This window comes from Ixodes scapularis, unplaced genomic scaffold (genome assembly GCF_016920785.2).
Source record: "Ixodes scapularis isolate PalLabHiFi unplaced genomic scaffold, ASM1692078v2 PGA_scaffold8__174_contigs__length_109621045, whole genome shotgun sequence".
In the NCBI taxonomy this organism is placed as follows: Eukaryota; Metazoa; Arthropoda; class Arachnida; order Ixodida; family Ixodidae; genus Ixodes; species Ixodes scapularis.
The window spans coordinates 41572101-41592842 of NW_024609883.1; the positions used below are offsets into that span (position 1 = coordinate 41572101).

The following is a 20742-nucleotide window of genomic DNA, read 5'->3' on the forward strand; positions in this document are numbered from 1 at the left end:
GCACCACGCAACCACCAGAATAACCGAACGCTTCCCACCTGCACACCAGCAACATTCCCATCGGTGCTTTAATCGCCGCACCTGCTTCAACAAACAAATCTGTTACGGGTTCTCCTACCCCTGTTTTTTGTTGCACTAAAAGCATCTCCCGGTACAAACAGCCTTTCGGAGGTACAGGCTTCCTTGCTATGGAATACTTAGCGAGTTCTTCCAGTGATCAACGCTATCACACATCGCATTTATCGGCACTATCGACGACCACTATAAGAAAGCCTCTATATTACAATGGAATGCAAGAGTTTTGAGATCCATACTTTCTGATTTTAGGCAGCTGGTTTTTAAATATAACGTTCCTATTATCGTTATTTCTGAATCAAACTTACCATAAGATACTCGGTTATTAAGGTACGAAAGTTTTGACTCTGCATGTCGTAAAAATATGTCGTGTGAGAATGGTTATTTGTAGGGACCTTACATATACTTCACACATTTCCCCTGCACATGCAACCAACGAATATGTTTGTGTCACGATTACCAATGGAAAAGTGAAGCTCACGATGTTCGGATCATAAGTGCCACCGAGGTCCGAACTCTACAGACCGTATTTATACTCCATCCCAAATACGCTACCGTCTGCCACATATTCTTACGGGTGATTTAATGCACATCATCTAATATAGGGATGTGTTCGCACTAACCCTCGAGGAAGACACCTCGCTGAGCTCGCTGATCAGCACAACGTATTTACGCTCAATGATGGAACGCCGACATACTTCCACGGAACGAAGGGCGGCAGTTGTCTTGACTTAACTAGGTTGCCTTCACGTGCGCTTTGCTTTAACATTTGTTTCGGCAGAGCTAATAGCGAAAGCGACTTGGTTGGCAGATATAGAAACGCGTGGGAGTGATTACGTGCCCACATACACCTTCATCGGGGGTTTCACCAACGTTCAGAAAAACCATCTGCTTAAACGAACCGATTGTCACACGTTCGAAGAAAAAATTGCAAACAAAGGCAAAGAAGTTGCAAACCTCCATGAACTCAAAAACGCTTGTGTCTTCTGCAGTAGAATCGACACATGCGTATAACGTTCCATCGACAGAAACAAAAATCGATGCAGAGTATGAGCGCCTTCGTGCTCAGCGTAGAAAAGCAGAAAGACGAAACAAGGGAACCAAGAACCTTGAGGACCTCCGCGAATCCCGGAGAGTATACAAAAGAAAATACGTCGCCATTTCCAGAAGCTCGCCCGTCAGCTTTGGACGTGTTTTTGTGAAAATATAGGTCCTCAGAAGCCATTATGTAAAATATGGAAGATTTCAAGAAGTCTAAGATTTCCCCCTACACAACTCCGACCATTCCGTTCGCCGGCATTGTCAACAAATTGTTTAGGGGAAAAAATTGCTAACCACTTTCGTATTGTTCTGACAACATATACGACTCAATCGAGCCGGTCTTCATTTCACGCCACGGTCATACCATTACCGCGTGAAAAAGCCATGGATCATCTGTTCACGACATAGGAGAACTTGTTGCTGCACTGGCCTCAGTCAGACCTCACACCTCACCTGGAACTGATGATATACAGTACAGTTTTCTAATAGACAAGGGGAAGGACGCGCGCTACTTTCTTCTGAATATATACAACTCTTCGTGGACCGACCAAATCATGGAAACTGTCTAGAATTGTTCCGCTCTTGAAACCGGGAAAATCGCTACTTCAATTGACCTCGTATCGGCCGGTTGCACTCGCGAGTTGTGTGGGAAAAATAATGGAAACGATGGTTCAACGTTGCTTAAACTGGTATCTTCAAACACAGAGGCTATATCCAGACATTATGCAGGGCTTCCGTCGAAGAAGATGCTCTGTTGGCGGGGTATTGACCTTGGGGCGTACATCCAACAAGAACAAAAACAGCGTAAAATAACGATAGCGTCTTTCTTAGATGTTAAAGGAGTGTTTGATTGTGTCACTCATGTAGCAATATTTCAGGCCCTGTATAAAGTTGGCAATGGAGGACGTACAGCTGCAACGGAAAAAGAGTAGCACAAGTGACCGACGACCGGAGCGGCAAAATCGCGACACGCGGCGCTATTGTTCCCGAGCGCGCCGATAGCGAGAGTGCCAGTCACGTTCCATGTCTCAACGGGGGGGCGGCCGGCAGAAAGCAGCCCATCCGAAAGCCCTCATTTTAACAGCTATCTTATCTGTCAATTTTCTGCCGGCCACCCCCGCGGTGAGACATGCAGCGTGACTGGCACTCTCGCTATCGGCGCGCTTGGGAACAAGAGCGCCGCGTGTCGCGATTTTGCCGCTCCGGTCATCGGTCACTTGTGCTACTCTTTTTCCGTTGAGGCTGTACATACAAGTGGATAAAAAGCTACCTTACCAAGAGGTCAATCTACATGCCCACGAATGATGAAGACACGCTCCATTACCCTGTCACCCGTGGTGCCCCTCAGGGAGGTGTCCTGAGCCCTATACTCTTCAATGTCGTCCTTATTCATCTCGCCTCAGTCCCTCCATTAACCGTAAAAGCCTTATTTTACGCTGATGACATCTGTGGGCCTCTGGATCCACACGAGTTTAGGCCAAAGAAAGAGTTGCGTTTGCTGAAGAGAAAATTGCCAGATATCTTCACACTTGTGGACTTAAACTTTCAGCTCTCAAATCAGCAGTCATCGCGTTTACTTGTCGCAAAATGGAAAAATACCCCCTCAAAACAGAAAAAAAAAAAAAAAAAAAACGTGCCATACGTTAAGTGCCACACATTCTTTGGGGGTCAATATTGACCGGGATGTAACCTGGACACCTCACATACAGTACCTGCGAACAAAGCTAACCAGTTTTAGTGTTCTCGCTCCTTTTTTCGGTTGAATGACGTGGGACATAAGAGTAAAATCTTTTTACAAAAAAAAAAAAAAAGAAAGAAAGAAAAAAAAATTACCGCATCTCCACGTGGTGGATGATGTTGATTGCGGCGAAGCTCGGGTGGTGCTGATGATACTGATTTTGGTCATAGGTAGTGCTGATGGTGCCGTTTTCATTCATTTCAGTAGGAGAATGTGTGGTTTTCTTCTTTTTCTTTATTTAAGAAGACAGATGGAATGGCAACTCAAAACCCCCTACTCTTTTTTTTTTTCTCTTCTTTTTCTTGATACTGATTTTGGTCATAGGTATACTTCGTTTCACCTTATGTTGTACCGCAGCGAAGGCTAGAAGCGCGAGCTCAGCGTTGGCAGCTGCTCTTAAGTCACAAGAGCTTGTGCCGCCGAGATGTGCCCCAGAGCAAGGAGCTCGAGCTTGTAGCCTTTCCTGCGGTACATCATAAGGTGAAACAGAGTATAGTGCTGATGGTGTCGTTTTCATTCATGTCAGTAAAAGAATGTGTGGTTTTCTTCTTTTTCTTTTTGTAAGAAGACAGATGGGATGGCAACTCAGAACCACCTACTCTTTTTTTTTCTTTTTCTTGAATTCATGTCAGTAGAAGAATGTGGTTTTCTTCTTTTTTCTTTTTTTAAGAAGATAGATGGGATGGCATCTCAGAGCCCCCTATTTTTTTTAAATCTTTTTTCGTTTTTTTTTTTTTTTCTTGCTCTCGCTGCTGAACTCACGAGCAGGAGCTCGTGAGCTCCTGCTTGTGAGCTAACGAGCAGGGGCACGCCGGACGACGGACGGACATGCGGACATGGCTAACGCCTAAGGAGCTTCGCCCCTAATATATGATGCCTCGTTTGTCGTCTTACTTCGGTATAGTAAACCCGTTCTTGAGGGCGCATGTCAAACCAACATCAAAACGCTCAAAGCTGTGTTCAGGCACGTTGCCTCCGAGGATGTTTAGGCCTGCCGGCTTGTGCATCGACTCTGGGTACGGTGGCTGAAGCACGTACCATGCCTGTTGAACTCCTGCTGATGCATATACGAGTTCACCTATAAGACATCGTACTAAGCATAGAAAAAGCTCGCTTGCTGACACTATCTTGAAGCGACCTCACTCTGAGTATTCAAAGGCATTGCTTACAATGGAAGATTACCTTCCGATGACGCAGACTCGTTTAAATGTCGAAAATACCTCCATGGAGACTCCCTGTCCCAATTTGTAGCATTTGAAATTCCGGGCATCAAAAAGAAATCAAACACACCAATGCTTGTTCTATAGCAACCCACTTAATCGACCACTTTTTCTAACCAAGCGACGAAAACTCACGTACATACAGATGGATCTTCTGTCAAAAGAAGCTCCATTGCAAGCACTGTGATCATATCTTACGTCACAACGACAAAGCTCAAGCTCAGCCACAAAACATCGTCAACGGCGGAAGGGCTAGTGGGGCTCGGGAGGAAGTCATAATGACAAAGCCAGTTCCAACATGGACAGTGTTCTCAGATTCTAAGCCGGCCCTCCGAAGCGTTTTTACGAACTTACAACGAAGTGAATATGAACACGCCGTTACAAAACTTTTAAGCCTTCTTAAAGCATATGTAGGCAGCCGGACACCTAATACACACATCTCACTAAGCGTTTGGCGGATGCGTGAAGCCGCCATAACTTTAGTTCAAAAGAGGCAGACGGCCGAGCATGCGAGGGCTGGTGCCTTCTTGTGCTCCACGCGAGCAGAGCTCCCGCGTGGTTCTCGCACGTGCAAAAAAACTAAAGTTCCTTCGATGCATTGCGGCAGTGGGTGGCGTTGTCAAACTGGCTGGTATAGACGCTTTCAGGCAGCTGTGCATGGGCGCCGCCATAACCGACCTTCAGTTTTTGTTCCCGCTTATTCCGTTCGCTTCACTTCATCATTACCACAGCAGGACAGGTTATTGCCATTTTAGATTCTACTGCGTCCTTCTTCCCAGCCAAGGCCTTTGTGGAGGTTCGGCAACGCCCGCTTCAGTGGCTCGGCATCTCGGTAAGACAAGAGAAGGTCGGCTATGGCGGCTCGATCTGGCGCGCGCTGAAAGCGTCTATAAAGCCCCTCGATATGTTTGCGTTTGTCTTGCAAGTAGCGTCAAATGCGCGAGTGCACGAGGCCCGTGTCTCGAGCGGCCCTTAGAAGCAAATGGCGGCGCAGCACTGAATTGAGCGGACCTTGGAAGCGAATGGCGGCGGAGCACCCGCTCGTGGCACGTGCCTCGCACGTTTCCACAACAATGGTTGGCGGTACTTGTAAAAAACGCCTTTATCAAGGGGCTTTAGGCTGGTAAGATCGGTCTACCGGATTTCAGTGGATTCCAGGACACTTTTAGGTACCTGGGAACGAGGTGACAGATGCTGCTGCTACATCCGCTCACTCCTTAAATCCTAATGTCAAGATACCCCACTCACTCTAGAGGCCACGTTGCTGCCCTCATCAACCTATTTTTATTTTAGGGGGGGGGGGGGGGGGGGAGGGGGAGGTTTGCCCAGGGGACAGAGATAAAAGCGTGAAGCCTGATAGAGTCTCTGCCCCCCCAACATTTCAACAGTCAACAGTGCGATGAATACATTCAGCAAAACATGGCATGCTCAGTAAAAGATGAAAATAAAAAAGAAGGCACAATGAAACAGCTAGTTCAACATTAAACACTATAAAATGTAAAACGAAATAAAAGGACACAATAAAACAACCAGCAAAATTACATGTTACACAACAAGCATGATTCGTATCGTAGAACAAATGCAGCTTAGTATGACACCGGAAGCATCCCATATCACTAATATACACATAAAAAATTTAAAGTATTACACAAAAAAGAGAGAAGAAGGACACGGCATAAAATAGGACTGATTGCAGCCATTTAGTTTAGCAATGAAGAATGATCGAACATTGTCACGAATGGAGGTGACGAGAAGACGAACAGTGAACGTGAACTGAAAATAAAGGTTTAATGGGCGAACTTGTGCAAAACAAAATAAGTAAAGAACGAACGTCGAGGCAGCAGAAAAGCGGGCGGCGATTCGGCGGCGTAACAGAGAGCGAGAGCCAGACTGACTCGACAAGGTCCCGGGTACCTGCTAACCTACAGTGCGTCACCATCACGAAAGTCCGGCAAAGAAGGTCCGAGCGTCGCGCGCTCGAGGCGAGGATGAACTGGCACTTTCGAGAACAAGAAAGCAGGACCAAAGTTACAACCGGAACCAGAATAAACGCGAATCTTCTGGAAGTCCGTGACCGAGCGTTGCTTTCTCGGCCGCGGGCGGCATTATATGTCGAGCCACATTTGTAGTTAAGAATAAGTACATAGCAGAAATAACAGCTTAGCCTACATATTATTCAACTGAGAAGTTGACATCACTGCCCACTCAAAAGCTTCGGCACTGTTTCTTGAAGGCGTAAAATGTTCTACTGTAATCTATAGTCATGTCTGTTCTGTTTAGCATCTTGGTTATCTGAAATGACAATGTTTGGCGGCCATAATTGGTTCCTATTGAAGGCATCCTTCGCTTTGGGTATCGTAGTTGGTAAGGATCTTAACTCGCTTTTTGTATGGAGTATTTTCTTTTTGAATCTATTGTAAGCTCTTAAAATAGTATACTTGGTCTGTCTTATTAAGCATATTATATTTGACGAATAGTGGTTGGGTTCTTATGTTTCTGATATCTCCTTTATAATTTTCGCACATGCGAAGAATCCTCTTCTGCAAGCTGATAAGTTTGACATATGTTCGAACTGATCGTCGTCCCCCAAACTAAGATGCCGTAACTGATTTTAGAGTAGAACAAAGAATAATACAACGTCTGTTATAACCAAATGAGCAGAAAATTTCGCATTGTATACATACTTCCCGTAACACGAAATAATTCACCTTTGAGTTTATTCACATGAGTGTTCCATGAAAGGTCCTCAGTAAACCATACACCGAGAAAGTTTTGTTCCGACAAAGTGTCTTCACATTTTAAGCGTATGGGGCTGCAGTCGAGTTTATTTACTGGCTTAAAAATAATATACTTAGTTTTGCTTGTATTTAGTCTTAAACAATTTGTTTGTAACCAATTCATACCCGGAGTGCAACAAAACGCCTTTGGAACAGCTCTGCTTTCCACTACTATTGGCGACGTGAGTTATCGAAAGCGTCGCTGTGGTCAGCCCACCACAATTGGCCGAATGCTGACTGTGACTTCAGCAAAGGATGTTTCATCGGCGGAAATAAGAGGAATGTGAGAACTTCAATTTTGACGGTGTTGGCAGTGTTGCTTTGAGAGCGACATGATTTCAGGCTTTCACCATGCTCCTCACAAACACCATCGAACTTGTTGTTCACAAGGTAATGACGTCACGAAAGGTAACCGAACGAGGGCGCCACCGAAACATCTCGCCGCTAATAGGATGGATCCGAAGCTCACCTGTCGTGCGCCGCGCAACCTACCTAAGCGAACGAAATCTGTTATCATAGATTGCGCATGTGTGTTTCCAGAATTCATACACCGAATTGGAAACACACACAATCCAAACTTTGTATGTTGCGATTGCGTTAAAACTCTATCTCTAAAGGGGTATTCACACGAGGGAGAAATCCCGGGGATTTCTCCCCGGCACGCGCGCATCACGAGATGAAAACGCGAGGATTTTGCACATCGCAAAGCCTGGCGTTTTCGTCGTTTGATGCGCGTGCCAGGGAGAAATCCCCGGGATTTCTCTCTCGTGTGAATACCCCTTCGAGATTGGGAGGGAACTTCTAAAGAACACTATGTCTCAGCTAGATGACCGGCTATTTACGACATATGTGACGTACTTCCACTCTTGAACACTATGTATAGGCACTGCCTATAGGTACTGGGAGCCTGGGACACTACTCTGAAGAAGGAGAAAGCCGCAAATACGCTTCTGCGTTTGTTTGTTTGTTTTAGAGCGCAGCTCTTAGGGGCCCGTTTCCGGCTTGAGCGGCGTCGCCGTCGCCGTCGCCGTCGCCGTCGGCGTAACCGCGCGGTGCATTATGGGTAAAATTCCCCGCTAAATCTAGCGGAAAAATTTCCCCGCTAAATTCGGAAATATTCCCCGCTAAATTTAGCGGAATAATTTCCCCGCTAAATCTAGCGGAAAATTTTCCCCGCTAGATTTAGCGGAAAAAATTCCCCGCTAAATCTAGCGGAAAAAATTCCCCGCTAAATCTAGCGGAAAAATTTCGCCGCTAGATCTAGCGGAAAAATTTCCACGCTAAATCTAGCGTAAAAATTTCCCCGCTAAATCTAGCGGGGAAATTTTTCCGCTAGATTTAGCGGGGAATCTTTTCTAGCGGTTCTAGCGGATTTCTAGCGGGCACCGTGGAAAATTTTCCCCGCTAGATTTAGCGGAAAAAATTCCCCGCTAAATTTAGCGGAAAATTTTCCCCGCTAAATCTAGCGGAAATATTCCCCGCTAAATCTAGCGGAAAATTTTCCCCGCTAAATATAGCGGAAAAAATTCCCCGCTAAATCTAGCGGAAAAATTTCTCCGCTAAATCTAGTGGAAAAATTTCCCCGCTAAATCTAGCGAAAAAATTTCCCCGCTAAATCTAGCGGAAAATTTTCCCCGCTAGATTTAGCGGAAAAAATTCCACGCTAAATCTAGCGGAAAAAATTCCTCTAGTGGAAAAATTTCCCCGCTAAATCTAGCGGAAAAATTTCCCCGCTAAATCTAGCGGAAAATTTTCCCCGCTAAATCTAGCGGGGAAAATTTTCCCGCTAGATTTAGCGGGGAAAATTTGTCGTGGCCTTGGGGGGAAAATTTTCCCCCCAAGGCCACATGACCTGTGACCCCCCCCCCCCCCCCCCCGCCCCGACAACAGGTAACCCTCTGTACCCTTCCCTCCTCCTCCTCAAGAGCTGCGCTCCAATTCGGTGTTACAGGGAGTTGTAAACGGCTTTCATTTTTTTTTTATCGGAAATTTGCTTGACATTTTGTTTGTGAAAAGTGTCGTGCCTGCCATTATTCGTGATCGTCCACAGAACTTATTTTTGTGATCACACTGGCATTTATGTGCTTACCTGAGCTTACATGGAATTGTGTGTGTGTGATATTGTATATAGTTTGTATCTTTAAGCGAACGTTTTGTATCTTTACGCGAACGTTTGCGCCCAGTGAAATACGCACTTTCAGTGTTTCCTTTTAGCCTCGTTTTAGATGCCCCAGGAAACTCTCAATTGCACTTGTCTGCATATGTGTTTTTACGCCCACATTATTAGTGGGCCTACAGTGATAAGAAGTTAATCATTTGTCCTCTTCTTTCTCTTTCAACTTTCTTTCACCTCCCTTATACCCCTCCCCCAAATCAGTTACCAACCGAGGCATCCTTCCTTGGTTATTCTTTCTGTCCTCATCCCCTGATCGTATTCTTCTTCTTTAGTACGACGTATAGGAAGTATTCGCTGGACGCCATATTTGTGGGTGCTGTTTAAAGCGCATGATCAGAAGGAGCTCACATCAATAGGCTGCTAAGACCGCCACTCTTGATGGTGCGGAATGCACGTTGCAAAAGAACTGTAAAAGCTCGCCATCAGCACACGCTCAGAATTCGCGCACACAGCTATGGCCGCCAGTGAATACTCCTTATATTAGCAGTACTCAGCGCGCACATCCCAACGAAAACGGAAGATCGGTGACCGAGTGGGGATTCTTTTTTCGAACGCCGAGGCGCGCGGTCGAGGAATCATGAGCTCCAGCGGAGCGCGTTCTACGGCTTACCCTAGCCGGGTTCCAACAGGTATTTCGGAATATTTGACTCCCCAGGACTACCGTATCATCCTGCCTACGCTGCCAACAGGTTGTTATTCTTTTAATTCAGTCTTTCTACATGGCGACCCATCAGCGAGACCGTATCGCATCGACGACTTTCGCGACGTTCTGAAGGACGTCGTTGACATGAATGACGTGGCCGGCTTCGGTGCCTTCCAGTACAACCACGTTTGGATGCTTACCCTGCACAACGCGGCAGCGAAGGAGAAGCTGCTACATGCGGCAGTGCTCAACGTCAAGGGCAAGACCTGCCTGGTCATCGATCCTAATGTGAGTGAGAAATTATTCCTTGGCCCTACTCTCTTTTCCACATACACCAACGATCTTTCCCAATCTATCGACACGCAGATAGTCCAATATGCTGACGACATCACTCTGCTTGCACGAACTACACCTCGCGCAAGCTGTCCCAACCTTCAGCGGAACCTGTCTATAGTGCAGCAGTGGTCCGTCTCAAACTGCCTTCTTCTTAACCCATCCAAGTGTGCAGTCATGCGGGTCAGTCACAGCCGCAGCTCAGGAGCCCCTTTGTACACCGTGTCTGCAACACCTCTTACATCGGTCACATCATTACCAATTCTGGGTGTGACGTTTACCCCTAACTTAACATTCTCTCTGCACGTTGCCAATGCTGTTGCCAAAGCCCGACGTCTTTTGGGATTCGTGACACGAGTTTCCAAAGCGTGCGGTCCTACCACCTTCCGCGTACTATACACCGCGCTCGTTCTTCCGCATCTCGAGTACTGTAGTGCGGTGTGGTGCCCACATCAAACTAATTTGGTTGACAGCCTGGAAAGCGTGCAGCGGCGTGCTACTCGGACATACTTTACTCGCCAACACAATCCTGCGTTGCCCTACGCCAGTCGGCTTAAGGATCTCAAATGGCGTTCCCTGGCTCATCGAAGAAGAGTCGCCAGGGTGGGCCTTACCTGCCGACTTCTCGACGGCTCGCTCAAAGGGACGTACCTTGCGACCATCCCAAGGATTAACAAGAGATCGGGACAGCCTGAACTTATTCGAGCGCGTACCAAACACCACAGCTCCTCGCCGATCTTAGCCGGCATCGAGGATTTCATCTCGGCCCCGCTCAGGATACGTTCGCCGCTTCCCCAGGACCGTACTGAATCTGTGTCAATGTGTCGCTTGTTTTCAAAGCACCTACAGCAGCAGGCGTCATAACAGTGGTGTAGTGTAGTGTGTGTTTGTGTGTGTGTGAGTCAACTTACTCTCTACATTTCACCCTCATTTTTCTTTTAAAACATTTTGGGTTACGGCCCTGTGTACAAATTTGGTATACGTGTGCGTGTTTTTTTTTTTTTTTTATCACATCCTGGGTGGCGGGCTGGCAGGCGCACTCGCGTACGGGTTTTAACCTTTCTGCACAGCCGTGCACGCCACTCAGGATCAGATTTTTTGTATGCAAATAAATATCATTATTATTATTATTATTATTATTATTCAAAGTTCATTGGGTTCCCGTCTGCGTTCCCAACGAAGCTGTGCAAAAGACGTTCGAGTCGCACGGTAAAGTGAAATCAATCGTGCGCGAGAAGTGGAGGCAACCAGGCTTTGAGAATGTGGAGACAACAACTTGAACAGCCACGATGGTGCTCAAGGAAGGCATCACAGTGGACGCTATCCCGCATCAAATCGACATCCTCGAAATGCCAGCGTTGGTGTCCATTCCAGGCCGCTCACCTCAGTGCTTACGGTGCAAGAAGGTAGGACACATGCGCAAGCAGTGTCACACTCTGTGGTGCAGGACATGCTGCACTTACGGACATGAGGAGGACAACTGTATCCACGTACGCGGCAAAAGCGAGGCCTCCAACTGAACTGCACGACGTCGATAACCTGATCGACCAAGATGAAATGGAGGAGACCATTGCCGCGACTCCGACAGGGAAGGCGTCTGGATTGTCGATTGACGCGTCGAAGCATCCGATTCAGCACCACCAGCAAGCAGCGTCGCAGAAGTCAAGATGGCAGAGCCGCCGTCGCCGAAGACGGGAGAGAACTCGCAAGCAGGACAAGTCACACCAGAGTCGGTTGAGGTGAAGGACGAGGAAAACAGAAAGGCCAGCGGGGCAGATGGCAACCCGGATCGAGAAGTCACCGGAGTGGAAGCGCAAATTAAAAGGAAGGAAGAGCGATCAACGGAAAAAACTGTAGCGCGTGCGACTGCGGCTGACCAACGATTTACTCTTGTGACTCGCAAGCGTTGGAAGAAAGGCACCGAACCTCAAGGCTAACCATGGTTGACAGAGCGGGGTGCTTCAGCACTTGAAGAAACAGCCTTCGAAGATTGACAATGTTCTGATAACGTGTAAGCCGTCCCAACTCCAACACTTTATTGAATGACTAAAAACTCGAATCCTTTGAATATTGCAACCTTGAACGCTGTTAGTACTGTAGCAAGGAAATGTAAGGAATGGCTACTCAGTCTGCTGCTGGACAAACGCATAGATATTGCTTTCGTTCAGGAAACAAGAATCTCCGCGCATGAGCAGGTAAAAGACTTCGTGCAGTACTTTGGACACGTGTTTTGGTGTTTTCACACATTGACTCTTGGCAATGTGTCTGGAAGAACGGCGGTGCTTGTCAAAAGGAAAAAGTGTTTATCCGTTGTTGATTGTGAGCTTGGCGCGGACGGTCGCGTAAGCAGAGTTGACTGCCCTCGTTAAAAATGAACTAGTTCGTCTAGTGTCGGTTTATGCACCGAATGATGCTGCTGAACGCTGTCTTTTTTTCAAGTCTTTGATACGAATCTTGGACACGCCTGGAAAAGTCATTCTAGGTGGAGACTTTCACTTCGTGTTATATAGCCGTGACCGCTCTAACCATGCTACAATAAGGGAACCGAGTGCAACTAAGCTGAAGAGCGTGTTGGAGCACTTTAACCTGGTCGACGTCCACAAGCCCGCTGAAAGATTTTTCTCTCGCTTCACGCATTGCCAGGGAGCATCTCACGCCCGCCTTGACAGACTCTACCTGTCAAGCGAGATGCTGAATCAGGTGGAGGAGTGCAGGGCTGACGCGGTCTCGTTCTCTGATCATGCGCTGGTTTCTTTTTCTCTCAAGTCTGGAGCAAAAACTCGCAGCAAGGCACGTAATGGAAGCTGGAAAATGAACATGAGCATTTTACAAGACAAAGAATTTGCTTCGATGGTGAAAGAAAAGATTGATTTACTTGGCAATGAAACTCCTCTAGATGCCTGCGTGTGGGAGAACTTCAAATTGGAGTTGAAGGAACTCGCAACTGACTTTTCGCAAAAGCGACAGATTGAGCGCACGCGAGAGACAAGGGCGTTGGTTCAGTCCCTCAAGACACTGATTGTCGAAGAAGAACAAAGCCCTGAAGTTTTTCAGGATGACATAAAATAATGTAAAGCACAACTTCTCAAGTTACTGGAAGAAACGCTAAGTGCTGCTGCAGTCCGGAGCCGCAGTCGTATGTTAAACGAAGAAGAGGTGCCGACAAAAATTTTCGTAATGCTGGAAAGAGCAAGGGGTCTGAAAAAATACAATTCTGAAAGTAAGAAACGGTGATGTCATGGCAGAAGGACAAACAGAATTTGAAGATATGTTTGCAGCCGTCTACAGTGAGCTATTTCGAAGAGAAGATGTCGATAATAACATCACCGATAGTTTTCTCAACGATCTGCCGCAAGTGTCAGAGAAGCATAAGGACCGCATAGATCAACCGATCAGTACAGCAGAAGTCAACTGGGCAATCAAGAATCTGCCAGCAAACAAGGCCCCGGGCCCGGACGGAATAGGCTCCGAGTTTTATAAGATGTTTATTATCCTCCTCTGCCCCATTCTGCTGACAGTGTATCAAGACATACAAGAAAGACAGCTACTTCCCCCGTCGGTGAAAGAGAGCTTCACTGTTTTGATTCCAAAAGTACAAACCTGCGGAAAAATCCCCGAAGTAACAAACTTCCGTCCTATAAGTTTGTTAAGCACAGACTACAAGATAATGGCGAAAATATTGGCACGGCGTCTGAACATTGGACTGAAAAACGTCATCGGAGAGCACCAAACCTATGGCTTGAAAGGACGGTCCATTCATCGCAACCTTCACGTCATGCGTTTTGTCTGTGAAGCGGCAGCCGAAGGTCGTCAACCATTAGCGGTGCTGCAGACGGATCTCAGTCAAGCGTTTGATCGAGTGTCCCACGAGTTTCTCATGAAGGTTTTGGAACGATGTGGGGTGGGTGAAGTGATGAGAGATTCGATAGGGCTGTGCTACAAGAGCATCACCATGCGGCTTTTAATAAATGGGAAGAAAGGAAAGCCAGTTTCGCTTCAGCATTCTCTCCGGCAAGGCTGCCCCATGACACCAATCTTGTTCGCTCTACAGCTGGAGCCACTGTGCCTCAAGGTGCAGCGTAACAAGTCAATCTCCGGTCTCAACCTGGAGGGAGCACCTGTAAAACTCCTGGCGTACGCAGACGATGTTTCTTTTGTATGCCCTTCAAAGCGAGAAATCGAAACAGTCTTGGATAAACTAGAAAGCTACGGTCGGTGTTCCGGAGCAAGACTCCATAAGAACAAGTCGAAAGGCTCGGAGAGTGGGCCGCAAAGCCATCGAAGTTCATGGGCATCAAATGGTCTACAGGCGTGGAAAAGTACCTCGGCGTGCCCATGGATCTGTCAGTGTTTACGTCACAACAGTGGAAGCAGAAATTGCACGACCATACCAGTAAAACTTTCTTCTTGGAGAGCAAGACGTTTGTCAATGTTCTCCAGAAGCTATGTCTGCAACGCGGTGTCATACCCTGCGATCCTGCATGTGGCACAAGTGGTTTGTTGCGGCGCAGGCACAGTGAACGCCATCCACAGAGATTTGGCCACGTTCATTTGGCGATCGCGGATGGAAAAGATGCGAAGGAGCAAACTGTTTTGGAGTCTGAAAAGTGGTGGCTACGGGCTCGTGAATGTGACCCTCAAACTTTATGTGCAGCGCTTTCTATTCTTTAGAGATCAAAGAGATCCAATTTTTACGACCGCATTCCATTGCTTAGGATATGGAAACCTGCAACAATGGATGGTGAGCACCACGAGTCGGGCGACCATGTCGCGGCATCTCAGATATTACAAGGAAGTTGCTGACTCAATCAGGTTCTTGGTTCACTTCTCTTGGGAGTATCTTTTGACGGTGGAACGGAAGGCACTTTACCGGGACACTGTCTCGGCAGGTTTACCAGTGCCGTTGTACCGACAGCCCGTCAGCACTCCCAACTCATCCGATGTCTTTAAACAGCTGAGAAAGCTGCCTGTGCCTACAAGCAGCAAAGATTTATTTGCTCGTTTTCATGTTGAAGTGCTCCCTGTGAAAGTGTGGCTTGATAAGAAAGGATTCTTTGTTCCGTGGTCGCTAAACTGCGCTTTGTGCGGGGCGACTGAAACCTTACATCACGTGTTTTTGAAGTGTAGCAACGCTTACCTTTTTTGGGCGGAACTGAAGTGCCTCTTTACTGTAGAGTTTGAACTTGTCTGGAACGTGTTCAAATGGTTGTGTCTTGAGAGCGAGGAGCACTCTTCAACTGTGCTGCGTGTTTTAGTGGTGCTCGGTCTGCACGCGATTTGGCGATCCCGAACTGCGTATCTCGAGTGCGACATCCGTGCCAAGCGAACATGGTGGTATTTTGCGGCCAAGTTGAGGTAGACTCTCAGTGTTGTGGCAAAAAGATTTCCAGAGGATAAGGAGCAGTAGGACTTAATCGAAAGACGTCTCCAGAAATGGTGTATGTGAAGTGTTAGCGTATAATGATACGACGTTCAGGCTGCTCATAGTCTAACGGAAAAACAGCCGGCCTGTCGGCTGTCTGGTTTTGTTCGAAATAAGTTTCCAAACGCTCAATAAACTTGCTGTAAAAAGAAAAAGAGATTGGTGACCAATTAAGTGGGCTAGCGCACACCAGCTCAGAGCACGCGAAAGCTCGCGCTGCAGAACCCAGGGATCCTGGGTTCAATGCCTACCCCTGCCCGTTTCGATCCGGATGAGCATCGTACCGGCGTGCGGCTGTGTATCACTACTGCGGTGTGCACGTTAAAGACCCCAGGCTAGCAGTCGTACTGCACTGGCTAAGTTGCTTATTTTTTTTTTCTCTCAACAAACACCTATCCACAAGGTCATCTTTCCAAAATATGTTTTCCTTACGCGCGCAAAGTGTATGTTTCGGAACATGAACTTTTGGGGTCATATAATTTTACGAGTAATAACGCCCCCCCCCCCCCCCTTTTTTTTTTTTTGTCTTTTTTAAGGGACATTTGCTCGAGTTATCGCTCCATGTCGGGGCACCCTCCTAACCTTCCTTGATATTTTCGCAAAGCAAAAGCAAAAAAAAAAAAAAAAAGCAGTTCTCGACATGCAGCCATCCATTTTTATCCTCAAATTGTCGTATAGCGCTTATTATTTTGTTGCGGTGATGTGCACTTAGGAAGACTCGTACCGCCGCCACCACCACCGCGCACTCTCGTCTTGCTCCTGGCCGTTTCCACGCTGTTCTGTGTGAACTGCGCGCCCGCGGTAAAACTACGGAACCATAAACGCCAAAAGAGCGCTTTACGATAAAGGGCAAAAGACCTTGAGCTTGCGCGGGCTGCCTACGTGGCACCGTTGAGCACTGACACGGTTATTCCTCCTCCAAGTCGCCGCCGCTGTCTGCAGCTCGCATCGCGGCGATGAAAACGTTAGAGATAAAGACTGTAACATACAAAAACCATTTCTGAGAAGAAAAAAAACAACAACATAACAACAACAACAAAGGCAACCCATAGAAGCATAAACTGAGGAATAATTTGCGGAGAGAAAGAAATAAAAATGGAGAGAGAAAGAGAGGGGGGGGGGGGGGGGGGGAGACCAAACGCACGAAATTATGCTCGAGTAACTTCTGCGCTCAGTTGGCTTTCGAGACTGGCTACAAACCAAGAACACGAACGAACAAACATGCGTTGAAATGCGCTTAAAACAACTCGTTTTTGCCTTATGTTGGGCCGCGGCGGATGTTACGTGAAGTTTCCGCCAATCCGGCGCCGTGAAACGCGTCACGTGATAGGCGCCCCGCGCGTAGTTGCGCCCCCTCTCGAAGATCACGTGACACGCATGCGGCTTTGGATTGGATTCGATCCGGCTAGTATAGCGTCCGCTCCGGTTCATCGTAAGGGGTAACGAAGTATAGCTCCATAAAACATATATGCCATTTTTTTTTTTTTTTTTTTTTTTGTTTAGGCTCGAGGAAGATTTTTTTTTTTTATTGCGTTAATTACTGCATTAATGTAGACGACTTGTTAACGTGATGACGGCGGTATGAACAGATACATCGTCTGTTTTAATTAGACCGTCAAGGTTATGTAGCAGTGTAAGGCGGGGTCATATGATACCCTGGGCAAAATGCGACAGTTTGTGTTTAGCGCCATCCATCTCCTAGACTAGCAATCGGAGTACGTTCAAACTTCATGGAAAGGTGCGTGACTTCCACACTTTGAGTAAGTAAAACACAAGAGCTGTCAGTGAGAGTGTTGTGGAGAAGAAAAAAAATGCGGAGTTGAAGTTGACGTGTTCACCCCCCCGCCAAAAAAGGTGCAAAATTCATAGCGAGTTTTCGCTTCGATACGTGCACCCCGTTTAACACCGACTATTCTGCCAAGGTAAGCTTTAATTTTATTGGTACGCTTTATTGGCTCCGTGCGGACCGAATTTGAGCGATCTGTTGGTGCTTTTTTAACAGAAATAATCATTTACGTAATGGGATACGCGCGGAGCAAAGCGCCACAATCTGGCATTCTATGACGCGCATGTCAATGAAGCGCGAGTCTCCTGGTTGCTTCTGAGCCATATTACTTTCTCTCCGCGTTTAGGACGGTCCGAACGTAGAAAAGAAAAAACAACGAGGGCTTCATGGCGCGAAAGAGACCTGAACAAAGCTCTCAGAAGTGTCAAGCAACAGCGTCACTCTTTTCGCACTGCTGCCACACTATTCGATGAAACAAACGATGCGCTTTAGGGGCGAGGCATACTACTCGAAAAAAAAAATAAAAAAATAGCGGGTCTACAAAAGAAAAAAAAAAAAGCGGCTGGGCAACAGGAGGCGCGTTCTTCCCGACGTTTCAAGTTTCCAAAACATTTCTTCAGGACCTAGGTAGGATGGAAAAAGGGAACCAGCAGGTCGAAGTGCAGCACTCTTCTAACGTCATTTCCCCACAAGACGGAGCTGTTGTTGGCAAAAGCAACAACCAAGGACCGGCGTTTATTACCCCCCCCCCCCCCCCCCCAAATAAGAAATAAATAAAAATAAAAATAAAGTGAAACCGAAGAGAAAGGGTTATGAGTGTCCGACCGTTTTTCAGGTCATGTGGTGCACTGCACCACAAGAGACTCGCAGTGCATGCCTGGTATGCAAAGCACTTATATGAGCCAAGGAGCCCCGCATTCCGTATGCATCGAGTGCATGGAATGCAAGAAGGGGTCCGCGAAGAGTGCGTTGGAGCTCACACAGTGTGTTTCAACTGTTTCTATTGTAAAAACTGAACGCCTATCAGTTTTATAATTTAAGTGTGTCTCGTTGTACCTTATACACCAACTCATGTTTACAAACAAACCGGAGCGCCCCTAGCGGACGCCACCGGCGCCGCGCATGCGCGGTGGATGGTGGGCAAGAAGCCCGCCGTCGCCCATAAACAAGCCATTGAATTGCGTTGTTGTCGGCGTCGGTGGGAGTCCCCGTGTTCTTTTTCGCGTTGGAATTGTTTATTCTACGTTCTCCTAACAATGTCTGACTACTTGAGCGGCTTCAGGAAAACTAACGAGGCAAAACTTTGCGTGAATAATGTGACGTGCGGCGATTCATTTCACGTGGACGCCGCAGAATGGGCGCCAAAGCCTGACTCCCACGATGAGATTCTGCTCGCCATTTTCAGTCACGACGTCGCTCGGACTGCAAAAGCGTGGACCGTAGCTGAGATGGCGGACGTCGATACTGAAAACCGCAAGTAGAATCGGGCATTACAAGTCGGTGATGGCCACTGGTAACAATGATCAACATCTTCTTGTGTCTATTTCCACTTAGCCTACTTACCCCAACCAACCTTCAAAAGTGTTTTGAGGCCTGCACTTAGTTCTTATCGCAATTACCGGGTCAACGCTTGGTTTACGGGCCGCTGTCGTTTGAACGAGCTGACGACAAAAAGCAACTAAGTTTTGAAAGAGCAGACGACAGTTCGAACCCGTTCGCAATGGAGTACGGGCAAGAAGCACCGCATTCCGCGTCAACAAACCATTCGAATGCCACGTTGTCGGCGTCTGTGTGAGTCTGCGTACTCTTTTTCGCTTTGAAATTGTCGATTCTACGTCCTCATCGCAATGTCTTACCACTTTAATCCCCTGAACAAAATTATCAAGGCTCGTTACGCCGCTAAACTTTCCGTAAATAATTTGACGTGCGGTGATTCATTCGCATGAACGCCGCAGAATGGACGCCAAAACCATGATGAGATTCTTCTAGCTATTTTCGGTCGCGACGTCGCTCGTGTTGCAAAAGTGTAGAAGGTGCGGCGATTATCGACGTCGATACTGAAAATCGGAAGCGGGACCAGAGCAAGCGTATCAAGTCGGTGATGGCCACCGGTACCAATGATCAACATCTTGTATCTACTGTTTACACCGAGCCAACTTAAGTCTTTTGAGGCCTGCAATTACTTCTTAGCGCAATCACCGGGTCAAAGTTTGGTCTACGGGCCGCTTTTGTTTGAACGAGGAGACGACAAAAAGCAAGCAAGTTTGAAAGAGCAGACGAAAGTTCGAACGATCAGCCGGCCGTGTGAATTTGAAGACGCACTGAACCCGTGGGTGGTCCGGACAACTTGGAGGTTTTCTCTCGTTCATGTTGGAACAAGGCAAATACATCTGGCGACCACAAAGTGTTGCCCGCACAAGCAATCGTAGTTCGACAGCGTCTGGTTTGCCCTTGTCACGGCTAATATCCACGTTCTCGGACGAACGGAGGGGGCGGAAACACATGAAAACTGATCTTCAAACCTTTCCAGACTCTCTTGGTACAGTTCCCGTCGCAGCATTTTGACGAGAAGGCAGGTTTTTTGTCTCGTTTCTTCCAAAGGAACACAGGAATGCATGTCTCGCACGGCGACTTCTGCCCACCGCCCCAGACCGGAAGTGCGTCCGGCGCGCCACCACCGCGGCGTGACGTAGGAGAGTTGAGTTGGTGTATACTATGTTGACTCATTTTTCCCGCACACGGCGCAGAAAATTGAGATACTGTCTGACTTTCAGACATTGTAGTTTTGTGTAATGTTTCGCTTGCTCCAGTGAAGTAATATCTACTGAGCATAAAATCAGGACATCTGAGAATATCCCCATATTGGTTTGTTTTTTTTTAATATTAAAGCAAAAATAAGAAGTCTCGTTTCAATAAACGTTCTTTTTTGTCTCATTTTGAATACGACGACGTTGTTAATACAGGGCTTTCACACTCGACGGGCAGGAAGCCATAGCAGGAAGAATTTGCGCTTCAATTACTATCGATTAAAAAGTATTTAATTAGATTGCTCGATTACTCGAGAAGAAAAGCAATGGGTCGTTACTCGAAGAAGTAACCGTTACTGTGCCGATAACTTCGTAATGTCCAAAACGACAGATTTTTTTTTTTTTCTCTGCCGGTTCGTCAACGGGTTTTTCGTATACCGTCCATTAATGAATGAAAATCACCGAATCATCCACTTCCCATCTTTTCAATTCACCAATTCTGGTAAACCATCCACCTTTCGTAGACCAAATGGTTCGAGAATTTGGTACGACATTATAGAAACAAAGAGCGCCATCTGCAAGGGGAGGGGGAAAAATATTAACGGTTGCTAGTAATTTTAGTAGCTAAAGTTGAAGCTTGGGCGAGTTTGTACGACACACTTAAAAGATTAAAACAGCGAAAAAAAATGATCGTTCTCAATTGCGCGTGTATATATTGTACTGTTGCGTCCAATAAAATTTAGTTGCGAGTCAGCGCTTTGTCTGTGTCCTCCTTCATCCAGTC

At 47.0% G+C, this 20742-nt stretch overlaps 1 pseudogene; it reads left to right on the plus strand.

The window, feature by feature from the left end:
• Positions 1-11235: 11235 nt before the first annotated feature.
• LOC115328267 lies at positions 11236-11997 on the plus strand (annotated as a pseudogene).
• The last annotated feature ends 8745 nt before the right edge of the window (positions 11998-20742 follow it).